The sequence below is a fragment of the Chaetodon trifascialis genome, chromosome 4 (assembly GCF_039877785.1).
Source record: "Chaetodon trifascialis isolate fChaTrf1 chromosome 4, fChaTrf1.hap1, whole genome shotgun sequence".
NCBI classification, from domain to species: domain Eukaryota; kingdom Metazoa; phylum Chordata; class Actinopteri; order Chaetodontiformes; family Chaetodontidae; genus Chaetodon; species Chaetodon trifascialis.
This window is the reverse complement of record NC_092059.1, coordinates 10,252,829-10,272,143: the sequence shown is the minus strand read 5'-3', so window position 1 is coordinate 10,272,143 and position 19,315 is coordinate 10,252,829. Positions and strand designations below refer to the sequence as shown.

The 19,315-nt window shown below is 45.2% G+C and overlaps 1 protein-coding gene across 1 annotated transcript in view; it reads right to left on the bottom strand.

The window, feature by feature from the left end:
- The window catches only part of trabd2b (TraB domain containing 2B), a 64,185-nt gene that overhangs the window by 26,694 nt on the left and 18,176 nt on the right, over positions 1–19,315 (bottom strand). The gene's annotated exons all lie outside the window — the stretch shown is intronic.

Genomic DNA, 19,315 nt, shown 5'->3' with positions numbered 1-19,315 from the left:
GCCACCTCTGACTGGCCTCGCAACTGGGACTGAGTTGTCAATCACCTTTAAGCTCTCTTACAGGATCCAGAGGTGTGTTATAGGAGAAGTTTTTTTTTGTTCTTTCTGTGGACAGCAGATTTCACACAGATCTACATTGCGCCCAGTAAGACAGTTTCAGCTGACTTGATTAGTGACTCCTCTCATCATATCTTCAACCCACACCAGTCTGATGCATGACTATGATCCTAATTACCAAGAAACCTGACTAGAGCTTTGGAAAATACTGCAGCGAGAACGTCAGCATCCAAGGCCGGATGATTTGTGGAGCAGCTTAAGGCCGATACAGCTGCACAACTGATTGAGCCCGATGTCAAAAGTCTACGTCGTAATTCACGCAATTAAGTTATGTTTTTGCAATCATAAATGCCCATATCGTGCATATTGAATGTTTCAACTCCAGGTAACCTTTATGCTGGGATAATCACACCAAGCTCTTAGCTCCACCTTGTGATTCTCTCTCTCTCCCTGAGGTCATTGTGTTTGCTAACCAGTCTCGTCAGCTCGTTTTGGCTTTAGCGTGCTTTTTTCATAATGCAAAGAGACGGCTGATGAGCTAACGGCATATATTACACTCTCATGCACCACTCTTGATCCACTTTCACTTCAGAAGAGCGTCCATCCTCCTCTCTTCTCTCTGCCAGCGTCGGATCCCGAGCCCTTCCTCTCGCTGTGAAACCAAGAACTGAGTCTGATCTTATTTATTATTTTCCACGTTTCATTGAGTGTATTTTATGCTCCGCTCAGCGCCGCGCTGTCGCCTTGCCATCATCCAGGAATGGGTCTCAATCAAACCTGTGACCATTTCAAAATATGACTTTCGTGCTTTTCTCAGCTTATGTGTCAGCCTTCTCAAACCCAGAAGCCCCCTGCTGTTTGAGTAATGGCACTATACCTCATTCCAGTTTCTATTTCCATCTCACATGAGACTCTTTTATTGCTCTGAACTTCAGGTCATGCTTAGGTGTGATGCAGAGAGGCTAATACCTGTCTGGTGGCTAACTAGCCACAGTAGCTAATTCTGCTTCTGCAGATGCCCATTCCATGCCAGCAAGTTGCCACTGCCCCCAGTCCTTGACCCACAGGGCTCTCTGCCATGTCTCGAGGGTTTTTCCAAGAGAAACACCAGAGCAGGGCCTGGGCAGAGTCAGGGTCTGGAGCTGGCAGAGCACACACACCTGCCAGGCGGTTTGTAATGCTGCCAGCTCCAGTAGTTTCCTTTACATGGCAAACTGTGCCAGACACGTCAGACCGGAGGGTGAGTGCAGCAGAGGATGCATGGTAAGAAGGGAGGGTGTGTGTGTGTGTGTGTGTGTGTGTGTGGTTGGTTGTGTTGTTAAGGGAGTTGTTATTTCAATATTGTCTGTCTCCTGGGGAAAGAACATCTCTTCAGCTGTAACCATGGAGCCAGAGTTTGTGCTGAGCTGAATGAAAGAGCATGTCAATCACTGTGGGAGAGGCAGAGGAGGGGAGAGGGGGAGAGGAAAAATGCAAACATTCCCTCTGTGTGCGTTTGTGTGTGTGCGTGCACGTATATGCATATGTGCGAATATGTGTGCGTGCACGCACGCATGCTCGTGTTGAGTGACAGAGTGGGTGTTCTCATGCTGAAGTGCTCCACTCACTCTGACCGACTGGCTCTTTTACAACCAGGCCTTTTCAAAGTAACTCACATCGACACCGTTCACCGCATAGTTTACTGCTGCAGGTCTCTCCTCTCACTCTATTCCTCGTCTCCTCTAGCACATGCGTGAGAAACTCCCATTGTAATTAAATAAAAGCTTTATAAGAACAAAGCTGGAAGGAGCAGAGCGCTCGGATGGTCTTGGAACCTGCGATCTGAGTGGAGCCCTCCAAAAATTCATTAGTGAGCGCTGGAAAGAAAACAGAAAAAAAAGGGGTAGGGCAGCAGTGGGAGCAATATAAAGAAACAGAAATCAGAGAGATCTTTTATGTTTCAGAAAATGTCATTTATCAACATGTGTGTGCATTGCAGCAATTGACCTTGAAGTGCGTTAAATCCTGGCTGTTTGCTAGCAATAGTGTTAGCTTGTTTGAAGGTTTTACAGGTCTGAAGCCTGAGTAGGTGCCGATGACAAGGTGCTGGAACCGAGAGGGCTCACTCTTGTCGACTACATCACTCCGCTATTATACCTCCTTAAATCTGAATCGGAGAATGTGAGTGATGGATAGAGCTAAAGGGCTTTGGGCTGTGATACAACAGAAGGAAGTGTCAAACTGTGGAGGCCAAACACTGAGCTCTGGCGAAAAGGAGAAAGTATTATACCCGGGACTACTTTTTACTTGACAGCTGGAAGAGTCGGTAAAAGCAGGCGTGCTTCATTAACTGTTAATTAAAAGCACACATCATCAACAACAGCAGTTAATATGAAGACAAGAAAATATCAAACGCTGTCATGTATCAGCGCTGTCTGCTTTGATCTTTTCCCCTCCCTGATGTCCTCTTTCTCAAAGCTACCCTTTTCATTTCTCTATGCTTTGCTCACTTTTCTCTGAGATGTAATAAAACAATGAGAGACTGTTGCACAGAGAAAGAAGAAAGAAAGAACAAAGGAGGGGTGGAGTATTAGCAGGAGGAAGACAGAGCAGAGAACAAAAGCTGGGGAGAGCTGAAAGTGTGAAAGAATGGTATAAGACAAATAAAGCCTTGTTCTCTACGAGACGAGCATGTGTTGTACAGATGGAGGTGATTCTTCCCCGTTTGTGCAGCGGAGAGTTCGGGTAGGTTGCGTAAACAGTGTAAGGGTATAGGCCTGGCATGGGCACTGGGTATAACCAGGCAGTCAGGTGCATGAAAGCATGGCAGTGCCTGCCAGCATGAGGCGGGAGATCGATTTCTCGTGTGAAGGAGCGTTTGTTCCTTCACACATCCTCCTCTTCCTCCCAGCTTTATTCAGTTCTCTCAGATCTGTTCATGTCTTTTCTTCTGCTTGTTTTGTTCACTCAGTTTTTGTCCTCTCAGGTGTTACGTGTAACGTCATGACAGTAATTATCGTCGCATCGGCTGCCAATAGGAAAGCAGATGGATTGCTTCCCTGCAATGGTTGCCAACCGTTTTGTTGGCTTTTGATGCACTGGAGCAGTGCATATTTTTTAATGTATTATTATTATTTGTTTTCTATTCCAATTTTTAAGTTCATTCTGCCTTTTTTATGTTAAGCACTTGCTGCGTGTCATTTCTTTGCTGTAAAGCACTTTGCATTTCTTGTATGGGTGGTGGCAAACAAGTAAAGTTTATTTATGAGACCCCTGATCATATGTCTGTGAGCAGTTCTGCTACAAGGTGATTTTCCCCTCTAAACTTTCCAGATTGTTTCATTTGAACCGTTTTAGAAGCCCTCAAATGTAAAAACTATCCAGCATTTCACAAGTAAAAAAAAAAAGAAGCAAAGATTAAAAGAAAAGGGCAGTCATGCAGGCGGCTCTGTGAAGCTATAATTATGCACAGTGGTGCTTTGAGCTAAACGCTAATGTTGGCATGCTAACATTATCTGTGTGACAGAAAGCACATTTCGTTCTTCTTCTGGGAAGTGTGGTCTTGATTTCCAAAACAAAACAAAACAAACAGCAAAGATGAAGTAGAAGCTATCAGTCCAAACATGATTCTGTGTTTTTGGTAATTGCTGCCAGACAAATAAATGAATTTATCAGCAATCAGTTGATTCTTTAAAAGCTTGGCAGCATCTCTGAATACAGACCATGGAAACAGGATGGTAACTGAGCTTCTCTGTCTTTATCTCTAGTCATTTAATCAGCCCCTGATAAAGAAAACAGTACACACAGTTTCAGGGTGGTGCGTTCCCCTCGGCCGCTCTCGTCTCCCTGAGAGCCACTTGTGTTTCATCGCCCAAGAAAGAGAAGAGCTAGACCCCCGACCCGGGACACGCACGGCTGGGTTCCACCGGGCCGAGCCAGCTTCCCCCCTTGGGCTCCGGCTGCAGACGACAAGAGGGGATTGGGTTCACAGCACCCTGGGGTGACTGAAGGGAAGGAGGTAGAGAGTTGAAATAACATCCAGGGCAACCCAAGAATAGGAGAAGCGCGATAGCTCATCCCCTTTCCCCACGGAGCAGGCCCAAAAAAGGGTGGATGCCAATTTGTGTAGGTGTACTTTCCCTTCCTGGTCACAGTAGAAAACCCTAAAACAATTCATTAAAAAACACCTTTGTGTCCATTTTCTTTTAACCTGTGCTCTCTCAGTATGACTTCATGCTTGAATGTACATATAGCAGAGGCTCGGCCTTTTAAAAGCCTGCTGTTGTCTGACCTTTGAGTCCATGCTAGCTCTTAGAAGCACCTTGAAAACATTAGGGTGGAAAGATGGTGTCACACAAGACCACATCAAAGTAGTCTGGACAGCCTCACATGATAGCTTCGCTGTTGTCTCCTACAGTTTTATCAACAAGATCGTCTTTCTTTTTTTCTCTCAGAGGGAATCATGTAACCTGTCAAGGGCTTTAAAGGCAACACTCGAGCATAAAAATGCCTCAAACGCGACCTCCAACGTCGGAGCATTGCCAAAATAGTTTTACAGCCCTTCGGCGCCTTTCTGCGTGTATCGTTTGCTTATTTGAAGGTGAGCAGCACTTTCAACTCATCACATCTGGCATGAGCTGCAGCAAGCCAGAGCCTTGCTTTCTTCCAACTCTTTATCCCTGTTAATACCCACGATACACACACGCATGCACACCCACAAACACATATGCACCCATAAGAACACACGCTCATAATTATACACACCACATTCCTCTTTGAGCAATACCTGTATACAAAACACTTATTGTAGAAAATGACAGAGGAGACATTTCAGATCTTTTCCACTCAACACAGCGTCATTATTTTGAATATTGTTTCTCCTTTGTCTCTGCTGCTCTTTCTCTTCCCACTTCCTTTCTCTCTCCTCTCATTCTCTCTCTCTCTCTGCCTCACTAAGTCTCTCACCCTGCCTGGTCTACCTCCTGTCTCATCCTAGGAAATCCAGGGATTACCAGAGGAACAATCCCAGTGGCAGAGGCCTGCTGCTCCCAGCTTCCACAGAAAGCCTCCCATTCTTCCCCCTCCTTCTTCCTTCCGTCCTGTCTTATTTCCTTTCTGAGGCAGGGGGTGGGGGTCGGATGATGGGAGATATTCCTCTCTTGGTTTGGAATTGTAAAAAAAAAAAAACCCTTCAAACATCCACCCGCTCCTTCTTTTTCTCCTTATCTGTCCTTCTGACCAAAGTTTCTTCTCTCCACTTCTACTACTATCCTCCTTTTTCTGCTTGCTCATCTCCTCTTGTTTATCTTCTGTCCTCCAATAAAACCAGACCTAAAGGCACCCGTATACACTCATACTGTATACACCCCTCCAGTCCCAAGGGCCTCCCGTCTCTCCTTAATAAAAGTCTCCAGTGATTTTGGGGGTGGGTGTCGACCCTACACTTGTCCACAAATAAACCCTGCTGTTTGGCTTGGCAGCGCTGCCGCTGGGCCAGTCATCCCGGCTTTCCTGCCTGCCCAGAAAACAGAGAAAATAATAAAGTATCACTTGATCCGAAGTGAAAAAGCACACAGCTGGTCCCTCACCGTGAATGCCCACAAGCAAAGGGTGTGGGGTGTGAAAGAGTGGTGGAAAATTATAGAGGGAAATTGTGCTAATTTTTGTTTTCTTTCGACATCAAGGGCCCTGGGCTGTGGAAGTGGAAGAAGTCTGTGTGTCGATATATCAGGACAACAAAGCTGAAGATTACAGGGGTAATGGAGATAGAGGTGACCAGTGGAGAGGGGGAAATCTGTCAGCTTCCACCTCTCTGCATCTGATTTCTGACTAAAGGACTAGAAAACATGTGAAAACACAGTGCTTGATTTAAAAAAAAAAGGTAAATTAAAGCTGCACAAATCAGAATTATCACCCAACTCTGCAGATTCCTTTTGCTCTCCAGACTTTTTTTTTTTTTTTTTTAAGCATCCATCCATTTTCTATGCCGCTTATCCCTTTCGGGGTCGCGGGGGGGCTGGAGCCTATCTCAGCTGTCAACGGGCAGGAGGCGGGGTACACCCTGGACCGGTCGCCAGCTGATCGCAGGGCAACATATATACACAAACAACCATTCACGCTCACACTCACACCTAGGGGCAATTTAGAGTCACCAGTTAACCTAATGAGCATGTTTTTGGTCTGTGGGAGGAAGCGAGAGAACCCACGCATGCATGGGAAGAACATGCAAACTTCACACAGAAAGGCCCAACCCGGGAATCGAACCGGCGAGCTTGTTGCTGTGAGGTACGCGCACTACCTGCTGCCCCACCGTGCAGCTTTTTTTTAGCATGTTTTAGCATATTGTTTTGATTTTACAGCCCAAATTTATAGCCTGTTACACTGCCTCTAAGGGGCTGAAAAACAATTAATTCAAAATTGCAATAATAAACTTTATTTGTATGGCATCTTCCATACAGGAAATGCTGCTCAAAGTACTTCACTTACAAAACGGATGAAGACGATGGAGAATGGATGGATGAACGGAGATAATAATAGTAAAAATGAGATAAATATATATACAGAGAATACATAAGATGGAAAATAAAACCGACTGAATATTATTATAGATTTTAAAAGTGCAGCAGTGCATAAGTGCAAAGCAAAGCGCAGCCCTGTTATCAGGGAAGTCATAGCGAGTTACAGGCTAAAGTGATGAGATAAGTTTTAAGGTTATTTAGTGAGCAGGCTCCCCTGATGTCTATGGGTAGTTTGTTCCAGAGCTTTAGGGCATAATTGAGAAAAGCTGCGTTCCTGATTTCCTTTCAGCTGTGGGAACCTCCAATAAAACTCAACATTACTCCTCTTACACAGAGATTTTTGATATTCAAAAAGATGTTGCAAACCGTATAATGTGCTGAAAATGCGGCCTGTTGTTGTGGCGTGGCACGCTTTATTTCAAGACGCTTTAATTTTTTTATAGGATCACTGATGTAAATAAACTGCACCTGAACAAATGATCTCACTCACCGTCAGATCCACCAGATTTCCTCACTTGTTTTAGGGGAAACAACATTAAAGGACTAGATCAGGTCACTCTAACCTTATCGCCCTCAAAGCTCGGACTCCACCTCTAACATCACAGCCTCTGCTAATCCCAACACATTTTCCCTGTATGCTTTTTTTTTCCAAGAGAAAAACTCTCATTGAATTCCATCGGATTTATCCCGCTCCCATTATGATGTGTGATGCTATCCGAAACAGATGAGCTGGGGCTTCTCCACGGCATGAGAAAGGAGCAGGCAGAAAACAGCCGCGTATGTTTAAAACATGCCTCCCCAGCCCCAAACCAGGACCTCACCACTCTCTCTTATCTCCACCAGTCTGCTTTGGTTGGACTAATGGCTTTAGACAGAATAATTCCCAAAGAATGATTTGTCCTTTGTAAAGTCCACATCTGAGGTCCGGCAGAAACACGAGAGCTGCACATAATCTCCCGCATGAACATAAATTGTGTAATGGAGGAAAAACCGAATCCAGATTGAGGAACAGCAAGTGTCCAAACAGTTGACTGAATTCGTTCCTTTTTAAGAGAGGAATCCTTGCAGAGGTTTCTGTGTGCGTGCAAGTCAAGCACGCATGCAGTCAAATGATGCAGTGCCAACTTGAGTCGAACTGTTTTTTCCTCAAATAAATCACTATTTCAGTTCAGGATTGTGTGCGTACCTCAGCCTGCATCCAAGACTGACTTGTTCTTGTTTGCACTATTTGACAGGTGGATTGGATTTCCCCTGCAGAGTAGTGGACACTTTAGTAGCACGGAGAGTAATGCAGCAGAACATAGCTATAAAAAAAAGCACACTTTCAAATCAAAGGGATATGATTGAGATGTTTTTATGTACGAGTTAACATCTGCATCTTGTGCATATGTGTTTCAGTAGGGCGTTTGTCAGCAGAGGAGAAGGTAAGAGGAGGAGGAGGAGAGAAAAATGAGGTGAGAGAGATGGAATAAACAGAGAGACAGCACGAGGAGGAGAAAATGGAGAAGGAGAAGAAGTGGAAGAGAGACAGCAGGAGGTGTAATGTAAAAATCTCTAGGAGACAAAAAGAGAGACAAAAAGGCCAGATGTTTACAGTTAACCAGGAGAGGTAGAGAAAAGAGAGGCGGGAACAGACCTACTGCCCCTCTCCTCCTCCTCCTCCTCCTCCTCCTCCTCTAACAGGTCTGGAGCACAGCTGGGCAGTTTTGTCCTCCTCCATTTCCCTTCATCATCCTCCCAAAGCCCTCCCATCCTCAGTCCTGTCCCCATCCCTCCAAAAACAACTCTTCATCTTCCATCAATTCTCAAACCCTCAATCACCACCCCTCCTCCCTTTCCCCACCCAGGTTATGCGCTCTTAGTGACAAATCTCAAGATTATACAGTTCAGCAACAGCCCTTCATCCTTCTCCCACCCATCCCTCTTGGTCCCATTCTCTCTATTCTTTCATTTGATGGCGGCTCTCCTTCCACTCCTGTCACCGATCTCTGTTTATTTAGCTTTCATGTCCTTCCTCCTTCCTGTGCTCCGCTTCGTACACACTCAGCATGTGTGCATGAGCATGCACTTGTAACTCAATGCTTGTGTGCATATGTGCACGCATGTGGGTACTGTTTGTGTTTCCATATGTGTCTGTCTTCACTGCAGAGTTTGTCCAAATTGCACAGTGCTCTGACTGTCTGATAGACTGGAGCAGCAGAAGGAGGAGTAAATGGACCACACTTCCTCTCCTCTCCTCTCCTCTTCTCCCCTCTCCTCCCCTCAGTCACGGCTCTATTAGACTCGATGCTGAAGCTAACGCAGCGTAATCCCACACAAGCACACCATTTCACGGCAAATCAGCAGAAGAAATGTTCAATTTCATGCAAGCGTATTCAGCCTGCAAAAAACAGGCAGAGACAGGGCAAGACTGTAATGTATACCTTTCAGGCACAAAAGAGACACAGACTGTGAACAGGCAGTGTGTGTGTGTGTGTGTGTGTGAGTGTTAAATAAGGGTTTTCAGGGGTTGGGAAATCACACTATGAATAAGGGTCACGCTGCTCTTTCATTTCAAAACGTTGTGTCAGCATGTCCATGAGGGAGCAGAGCCAAATCGCCTCCCTCTGAGAGCGAGCTGCCTTAAATGAAGCGTGGAAAGGGACACACTGACACACAAACAGGCAAATGTGTTCAACCTTGCCAACTTTTGGCAAGAGTAGGGACCACCAGAGACACTTCTGATGTGTCTGACAGATATTAAAAGTATTTTCAGTGTTTGAAAATGCTTGGTTGCTTCTTTTCGGCATCTGAGAGGAAGATCAACCCCGTGCAGTGCCACAGTTTGTCCTGCGTAATTTTACAAGTGTGTGTGTGTGATTTTGTCTCTGTGCATTCAGAGGCCAGTCCAGGACATGTTCTTAAGTCTCTGCCAGAAGAGGAGGAATGTACCTTCCAGTAACTCCTAAATTGTCTTTTTTTTTTTTTGTAATTTGTCTGACATTCAGAGTTGGATGGCGTGTGAACCCTCCGGAGCGCTGCGTGCACTCACCAAGGCTACACTAGCTGTCGGTGGTGGTCAGTGAATGCCTCCAAACTGTCGGGCGTGTCTCATCTGTTTCATTCTCTTTCTGTGTGAATGAAAAGCAGACTAACACTCAGTCTTCATGTGCTGGACTGACCAGGTAATCTTGGTGCACTTGCACACTTTTTAATCCGCGTCCGCGGTGTCTGATCACACGGAGAGATATTGCACACTCACAGACATACATTCAGTACACGCCCACATAAAACTCAGCCATCCTCACAGAGGCCTTTAAGGAGCAGCCAAGAACCTTCACGGAGGAGTGAAAGGCTGCAGCTGGTGATTGAGACCAAGCTAGAGAAGGAAAAGTAAGAAGAAACATAAAATGACAGCTGAGGAAAAAATGTGTGAGTGTGTAAAACTGAAAATGAGGTATGAAGAGGTGGTATAATAGGGATTCCTGATGTTATTAAGTGTTTCACTTACCCGTACATACAGCACCATGTGAAAGGCAGTTTTTGAAAAATACTGCCTGCAAGAGCCATACTGTATGAAAAATGCAACCCAGAAGACCATAAAACAAAAAACCTGGATGCTCTGAAAAGGACAATTTTGTGAAATTTTAAGACATTAATTGAAAGATGCATGAGGTATATTTTACTGATTGCACATTGAAGATAGTTTTCATTTAAGAACCTTTGAGATACAGTAAATTAGCAAAATGCTTTGTATTTGGTGTAATGGCCCATTTCCTTTAAATAGTCAGTGAGCATCAATAAACTTGACCTCCCTCGATCACAAAATATTAAGCAGTCAAGATTTTTTTGGGGGGGGGGGATCAATGAGATTTATGAAGTTAGGACGTCAGCCAGGAGGCCTCTAAAGTGCTACTCCTAATTACTGCGGTTCACTTTTGGCCTCACCGCACTGCAATTAATTAAGAACCTGTTCATACTGACAGCTAAACCAGACGTCAGGCCGAAAATTTAAATGAGGAGGAATTAATCATCTTTACGAGCGACGCATAAATGAGTCTGTCTGCATCATCGGAGCCACGAATCAAAGTTGCAGGAAGGAGAGTTGGATTTGTGCAAGTGTGTTTGCTTGTGTTTGTGTGCATGAGAGACAGTGTTTACGCGTCTATGTGGGAGTATGATGGAGGGCAGAGGCAGAGGCAGCGAAGCCAACATAGAGACAGAACAAAACAGACAAACAAACAGACAGGAAAATTCACAGAAGCACCAAGTGGGAGGCGGGGGGGGGGGGGGGGGAGCGATAGGATATGGGAAATAACTCCTCTATGCTGCCAGTGGTTTGGGGGTGGAAGGCAGAGTCCTGACGGCATGTGGTGGAGGGTTTACAGTAACACTGGCCATAGATTAGTAGCTCTTCCTCTCGCTGGCCTTGACTAGGGGCGGCGCTGGCTGTCACATCAGAGACAGGGCATTTAACTGCCCTCATAAGACTCTCATTATTTCATAAATCTGCAGTTTAGGCGCTCAGCTCTGTTGATTTGAGCCCACGCCAAGGCTTAGAGAATGTTTTTACAATCTCCCTAATTTATTTACAACCTTGATTCATTTCTGTGTGTGTGTGTGTGTGTGTGTGTGTGTGTGTGTGTGTGTGTGTGTGTGTGTGTGTGTGTGTGTGTGTGTGTGTGTGTGTGTGTGTGTGTGTGTGTGTGAGAGAGAGAGAAAGTAGAGAAAGTCAGAGGAAGCTGGCGGATGCAGAGAGATCCAGGTGAAAGTTCCACAGCTCATTCTCTGCTTGTTGTTTGCTTGGCTGCGTTATGCTTCGTCTTTGTGTGTGTATGATCTAATGTGATAATTCTAGCACAGCGCCAGCAGGGAATTCAATTTCACCACGTCTGGAGCTCACATGAATTTATTCCTTCTTGAATCAGTTGCATCTATTTCCATTCCCAGTTTTTATTTTGCGTGGTCACATTCTTGGCTGTCCCTTTATCTCTGTATTGTCTCTGTTATTGGCTCTCTGGTGCTGTTTCTGTTTCTGTGTGCTTTAAGTCTGACCTGAAGCCTCTCAGTGTCAAAAGCATGCATATTCATGTCTTTACATAAACGCACGTACATATGTGTGTTTATGCTCCTGTATGAATCACATGATATTTCTACTGGAATGAAATTTGCTGTTAAAAAGCAACACAAACGTCCTTTCTTTTACAGCTTTGTTTCCTGGTTGAGAGGCACATGCACTCACACACACTTCCATATTCATCCAACCTCCAACCACCCAGAGCTCTCCACCCTGTAGCCTCCCAGGGAAAGTGCTTGGTATGAAGAAATCCAATATGATTAAGACTATGATTGCTGCCTCTAATAGTTTTAGCACCCATACCCTCTATTAAGGAAAACATTGGGTTTGGACCACAGCTCAGCGCAGGCTTGTGACAGAGGAGATCAGCCTGTGGGAAAGACCCGTAATTCAGTGTTTGGGAGTGTGTGCGAGTGTTTATGTGTGTGTGTACAGTAGGTGTGAGTGGCACATATGTGGGCGCATGCATCTGTCTACGTGTGTCTGCGCTTTCTTCTTCTGTGTGTCTGCTGCTGTGTGTTGTTGTGCAGCCCACAGTGGCTCAAGGGCAGACTTGGTCGGCCATGCTGAGGGTTTGTGGTCACCCCGACTGACAGATCACAGGATTGTGGCTTTAAATGGGCCGCAAATCATCAAACAGGCCACACGGATGGAGAGGAATGCTGAAGCAGACGGGAGGAGTACTGGATAAACAAGATTACAACTTCTGCAGTTTGTCTTGACTGGAAGAATAAAACTTGTGGAAGAAACAGCCAGTAGCTGAGATCAGTGCAATGTTTAGTGTGTTATTCAGCTACATACTCCATCACGTTTGTGCACGACAGCAACTATTTTGTGACATGCAGGAAAAGCTTTTTTTCATTAAATATACACTGCTCCCCCTTTTTCCCATTTTTGGAAGGTAAATTCAGATATTTTTAGCTGTTTCATTAACTTTTTAAAACTTAAGTGTGTTTTTTAATTACGTTTCATCTTAATTTCATCTCAGCTTTTCCCATTTTGGACGGTCCACCAAACTGCCCCATGAGCAAATCCACTAACTGTGGCATTTCCATTGGAAAGAACAAAATCCACCACAACATTTTGACATTTAAAATATTGGTGCGACCAGGCTTTTAGGCTTAATCTCTGAGACAAACATTTAGTTTTAAACTGAGAATGCAGGATTGAAAGTTTACTCTTCTCCACATGTGGACAAGTTCCAAATGCTCGGAAAACTGATGCTTGTATTGTGTTATTGGAAAACACTGACTAAGAGCTGGGGGTGCAGCTCTTTTCAGAAGCCGATCTGATGGTGCCCAGACACAAAACCGTTGTTTGGATGGAAGTGACTGAACATGTGCAACACAAGACGCTTTATGTGAGGACAGTGCCTGTATGCACACACGCCAGAGGACACCTCATCACATTTACTCGGGTGCACTAGAGGGCAGTTCATCATGTTTTCCCCACTGAAAGACACCCTGGAGGGCACATCATCATGTTTCCTCCTCTGAAGGGTGCCCTCGAGGGGACTTCGTCACATTGAAAAGGCAGCCCAGAGGGCACTTTATTAAATTTTCTTGCACAGTGGGTCACTGTAGAGGGCACTTTATCATGCTATCTACCACAGAGACATCTAAGAGGCCACTTTTGCAACGTTTTTTGAACATGGGTCACCGGGGGGGGAGGGGACTTCTGCTGATTACCGCTCCCCTCCACCGGTGCACACACTGCTTCTTTGTGACCCTGGCCTAACCTTAGCGTTATCGCCCTCCTGATCGCTGCCTGAGACTGCAGGCCAACTGTCTGCCCGAACTGGCTCTGGAGCCACAGACACACCAACAAACACAAACACATTTTCACAGCCCCCCCCCCACACGCACACACGAACACACACACACACACCTCGTCTTAATGGGCCAAGTCTCACCACAGAGGAAATCATTTCCTATCAAAGCTGCTGTGAGTTTCCAGAGCTGTTTATTTAGTTTTTATTGTAAGAAGTGATATGCCTTCTCTGTTCTGAGCTATAAAATAGAGCAGTGTTTCACCAACCGTCTGGTCTGAGCCTAATCTTTCTGCATTAACATGGCCCGAATTGCTTCACTACGCCCTTGTCTATTTATATGAGTATTACTGTCTAAACATACAAGAGCTTTTTTTTTTTCCACACCAAGCTCTCAGTTTCCATCTCACCACACTCCCTGCTGGGCCAAAGCCTATCTTAATTAACACAGGGATTTTACTAGATCACTGTTGGTTTAATACCAGCTACACATCTTCTTTGACAGTAATTAAGTGTCGAGGTTCAGACTCCAGTGTGTTACTTAAAATGTTACTTGTGCACACGCACACACACACAGACATGACGTTATCAACTTGAGGGTCACTGAAAACAATACCTGTCAACGTCGATTGAGTAGAAATGGAGCCACATCAAGCAGTGCCACAGTCTGTGTGTGCGCGCGTGTGTGTGTGTGTGTGTGTGTGTGTGTGTGTGTGTGTGTGTGTGCGTGCGTGCGTGCATGTGTGTGTGTGTTTGTGTGTGTGAGAGTGTTTATGTGTTCTCCTGCATGCATGAGTGTGTGCCAGTGACCCAATCGTCAGTGTGTGGTTACGGGTGAGTAGCCGTGGTTTCAATGCCTACACACACACACACACACACACACACACACACACACACACATACACACAGAGGGGCTTGCTGACAGATGCCTTACACAGTTCAGGGTTACAACAGAAGAATGGAAAAGAATGATTGTACTCTGCGGCTCCCACAAATAAATACTCTGTCCACCGCAGCCATTGTTGTGAAAATGCCATAAAGGAAGTGAAACACAATCAAACACACACTGGTATAAACATGCATGCACACACAAACATAAAAGGACTTAAAAGATTTTCAAAAAGCTGACAGAAACACGCTGATGTTTGCAGTCTCTGGATGTTACATCTTGAACAACAGGAGCGAGCTCAGGAATGTTTACCCCACCAAAACAAAACTCTTCATTTCTCTTCTTTTTTCTCAGGTCGCCATCCCTTTCTCTCCACCTCATTTCCTCTCCTTCACTGACCCCCTGCGCTCTCCGTCCACACCCCCCACCTCCATCCTCATCAACACCCCCACCTGGTTCATTTCAGGCCGGAGTGGCAGTGGCCATGGCAACACTCCAAGAAGGTGGGTGAGTCAACAGAGAGCCACAGAGGCCCTTCTCTCAACCCCCCGCCTCTGGGGGGTGTGCAGCAAGGGGACCTAAAACTTTACTGCAAAGATCCCTGAACGACTGAATGAGAGGAGGAAGTGGGAGGGAAAGGCAGAAGATAGACAAAATAATGTAAACACTTATACACTTATATACTTAAAGAAATGTGACTTCTTGATCTCAACAGCAAACACTCCTACACATGTGAGTCATGTTAGCTTGGTCGCCAGTAGCACTTGTGCTATAAAAGATGTCTGGATATCCCAAATGTTATGTTATTATAGTGTAGACTCATGCTGCTCTGAATATTTAAAGCAGCGTGAGTCAACCAATAAAGCTCCAAAGAGGCCAAATTGTCTAAAACCTACATTTTTTTTAATAAGTTTAGAGAAAAAGTGGTCATTTTTTTACATTTCTGATACAATATAGTAAAGAGATAGACAGGAAATGTGGGGAGATAACAGGGATAACGTGCAACAAAGGCACCTAGCCAGACTAGAACAGGGATGTTGCAGTTACGTGGTATGCAAACAGACCCCGAAGCCACCATGACGTCTCGCAAATTTGCACCATTAACTGCAAACCGCCTTGTCTGCGTCAAGTCCAAAATAGACAGAAGTTATCATAAGCAATGTCCTGCAAGCTGTCAGTACCGTCAAGTGTTCAAGATCTTTTGTCTGCTCCCGAGGATGTAAGTGAGCAGCAAGTTGGAAGGCGAGTGAGGACAGGCCTGAGGGAGAAAAGAGGAGCAGAGAGGAAGAGGAGATGCAATGCTTTGCTATCTGGCTCTAGTACTGCGTTGAAGGCGTGATGGCTTGTGTCAGTTAACGCCCGCGCCGTGCCTTTCTCCCGCCGTTGCCAAAATGGTGGACGAGGTGTCTGTGCGTGTGTAAGTGCATATCATCATGTGCACTGTCAGTGTCAGGAGTCAGAGTGTCTGTAACTGTGAAGACACACATACACATAAATAGAGCCGAGCGTCCTGGGATGGATGACACAGACACATGTTTATCATTGAGGAGATTGGCTGGATTCCTTTCATCTGAAGATGGCTGACTGTTCCCTCGCTCCCAGCCTGACCCCTCGGCTGCCTTTATCTCCCTCTCGCTCTCACTTTCTCCTTCGCTCTCTCTCTCTCTCTCTCTCTCTCTCACACTCTGTCTCTGTGACCTATGTGATTTGTATTTGCCTCCTCTCTCTCTCTTTCTCCCCGGACGATTTCTCTTAAGCGCTTTCCTGCCTCTCCTGTCTGCCTCTGACCTCTTGTCCTTCATCTGACTTTACACCCATTTTAGTCCTCTTCACGTCTTTCTTTCTGTCTCTCTTTCACTACCCTCTGACCCATCTGCTTTTCATCTGAGCCCACATCGACGGAGCAGCGAAAGCTGGCGGTTGATGGAGTTAGGTGGGGATGGGGGAGCCGCATCCTTTATTGCTGACTGATTGATGCGTGTGGACCGTCTGTGTGTTTGTGTGCGGTGTAACACCCGTCGTCACGTGTGTTTATGCGGGCACATTCCTGCATGCGTGCGTGTGAAAAAATAAGTGCGTTATTAAGCTGCACCGGGGATGTTTGCCTTCTCATAATAAATGCACACAGATATTTGGCACAGTCTGACACCACCACCACCACCACCACCACCCCCCCAACCTTCACACACACATATATACACAGCAGTTCTCAGTGCGATGAGCTGTCAGTCCCTGTTAGGCTTGGCATTCTCGTTAGCACGCGGTTTGGATCCCCTTTCAGAGGAACTGAACTCGGGACCTTTTCCCCCTCAGTATTCCAGAAAGCAGTGAACAAGTAGGAAAGACAGACAGGAAGTGAGAGCCAAGGACCTCTCATGATATCGGAGCGTTCGTATTTAATCATGTGCTGAAATATGCTGCGTGAGTTTTAAATTCCCAGTGTTCCTAAACAGTTTCAAAGCCCGTGCCCAAGCTCAAATAATTGCATCTTCATCTAAACTGCTGCAGGATCACCCCTCGGGTATATCAAAGGCCAGCTGCGGGAGAGAGAAATCAAGCTTAGCAAAGCACATTTACCTTATGAATAACTTTACCTTAAAGGTTCAATTGCATTCCTTCCAAATGAGCCCCCAAAGAACCCACGACTGATTAAAAGGAATTTATTTGTGTTTCTCTGGGAGAGAAATTGAGTTGCTTTTTACAAGAGCCAGATCAGCAGGTCCTCCTGGGTGGGCAGTGCTTCCCCAGAAAAGCTGAACCCGAACCAGACGTCGTTCTGAATGATTTCATCCACAATCACTGCCGCGCTGACGACTGCAACCTATCCAAGATAAGCACTTCTTTTTTTAAAAAAAAGAAGAGCGAGATAATTGCTTGAAGTGGAGGGGATCGTCCACCATTTCTGGAGAAAATTTCTGCAAAACTTGGCACCCTCCCAACCAGAAAAGCTCCCGCCTCTGCGGTCTGCACCATCCCAGGTTAGCCCGAGTGAAGACGGATGGAATTCCTGGAACATCTTGCAGACTTAAACCAGACTTCACACTTTCTGAATTCTTTGTTTTCCTTCAGAGACGCTGCTGATGGTTTTGACAAATAACCCGTCTGTCCTGGGGGAGTGCGGTCTGGGTGTGAGTGTAGGTGAGGTGTGAAGAGGAGCAGCTTAAATGGCGTATTTGGTGCCACAGGGTTCAGCAGTTTTGGGGGGCCTTGGGGGGGGTTCAGCAGTTTCAGGTTTGGTCTCTGCGTACAGGCAGACCACAACAGGTTTGAATGGAAGGAATGAGGACAGAAATGTTCGACTTCAATATAGATTCTGCTTTTTGTCAGTCAAGTTTAAGAGTTCTGTCTTTGCTGAGTGAATTGCCTGATGTGATGCAGCCCCAGCTTTCGCCAAGCTTTTGGCTTCTTACACAAGTAACAGAGAAAGTGAATACTTCATAAAAGGATTAAATAGAACATAACACACACACACACACACACACACAAAAGAAATACCAAAGTTACAACTCACACTGTCCAACGCAACAGATTGGACAACGTAAAAAAAAAAAAAAAGCAAGACTCTTTGTTTGATTCCCTTTGAAAAATATGAAAAAGCACTTTTTAATCCCCCCGTTTGTTTTTCTTTCTCCCCTTTCACTACCTCCTGTAATTTCGTTCTTTCTCTTTCCCCTCCTCATCATTCTCATCTTCTCTTCCCATGGTTTCCAGGGAGCCATCCAGCTTTTGTTTGAGTCAGGGGCCGTTTTGTGTAAACAGCAGCCGGGTTGAGGTAAGATAGTGAAGTTCATGTGGTTTATATGACCTGACCAGTTTCTTACATCAGTATTCCTCCTCTGACAAACACGATAAAAATGGATTTATGCTCTCTGTGGCTTTATATATATATATATATGTATTTCTATGTATATATACTTGGACTGATGCAGTGCATCACTATTCATTACATATGCTGATTTTATGACACCAAGGCCAGTGAACTGATTTATAAAATCCTTTGCTGTTCAGTCATAGAGTTAGCACTCATTTATTGAAACCTTTTGGACACGCAAGTTTGATTTCTTCTGCAGCCGCAATAAGACTCCCTTTATTTGGCTTAACTTGCCTCCTTGGCAATGCCGCACAAAACTAATCCATTACATGCGAGTGACAGAACACACAAATTACGTGCCGTGCTATTTGTAGAGCTAGCATTCCATTTTTTATTATGAAAACCTATTAGTGGAGGCCAAAGGTCATGTCTTTTTATAAATATAATAAATGTTTCTTACAGGCAGCCTCGACATTCGTGTACTTGGAAGCGCAAATAGTCGAATGCAGAGAAATGGACGCGCGCACTGTTTTTTTGCCATTAGTCTTTTAAATCACTGATGCTCACAGTAAACAGTCGTATCATATGTCTCCAGAAATTGGTCAGAGGACAAAACAATGAAAGTAATTTTGTGATCATTGCACTCCTACGCTGGGCAAGGCAGAGCTATTGTGGTGGATGGCTTTTGTCTTGAGGCAGCTGTAGGAAAATGTAAATCAGTACTGCAGTCATGATCAGCTTTGTCAAGGCCAAGACCAAACAAAAGTCAGGCCAAGTCTAATGGAAAAGAAGCCAATACCCTCCTTCTGACCACTGCCACAATTCAGGGTGCAAATTTGCAAGGATTGTTACTGATAGTGTATTGGGCTTTTTATTAAGCTTGTGTTGGAGAACATTCCTCAACGGCATATAAATCAAATGTGAGTGAGTGCATAATCAATAGCCAGCTGGACATTCATCTATAGATGGTGGAGCAATAAAGGCAATTACGCCTGTGATTTCCACATAATTGAGACTTCATTTGTGTCAGTCTCAGGAAAAATAACAAGACCTCAAGAAAAACACGGAGACGCGACCAAGATAAATGACGCTGGAGACGGAGAAAAGACCACAGCTTTAAAAACTGCGATCAGTAACGACATGAAATCCAGTCTGCGCTCGAGTCTGCAGAGAGGGGAGTGGTGTTGCAGTAGTGGTCAGCTGGGACCTCGCGTCCAAACATTGTCGTCACTCTCAT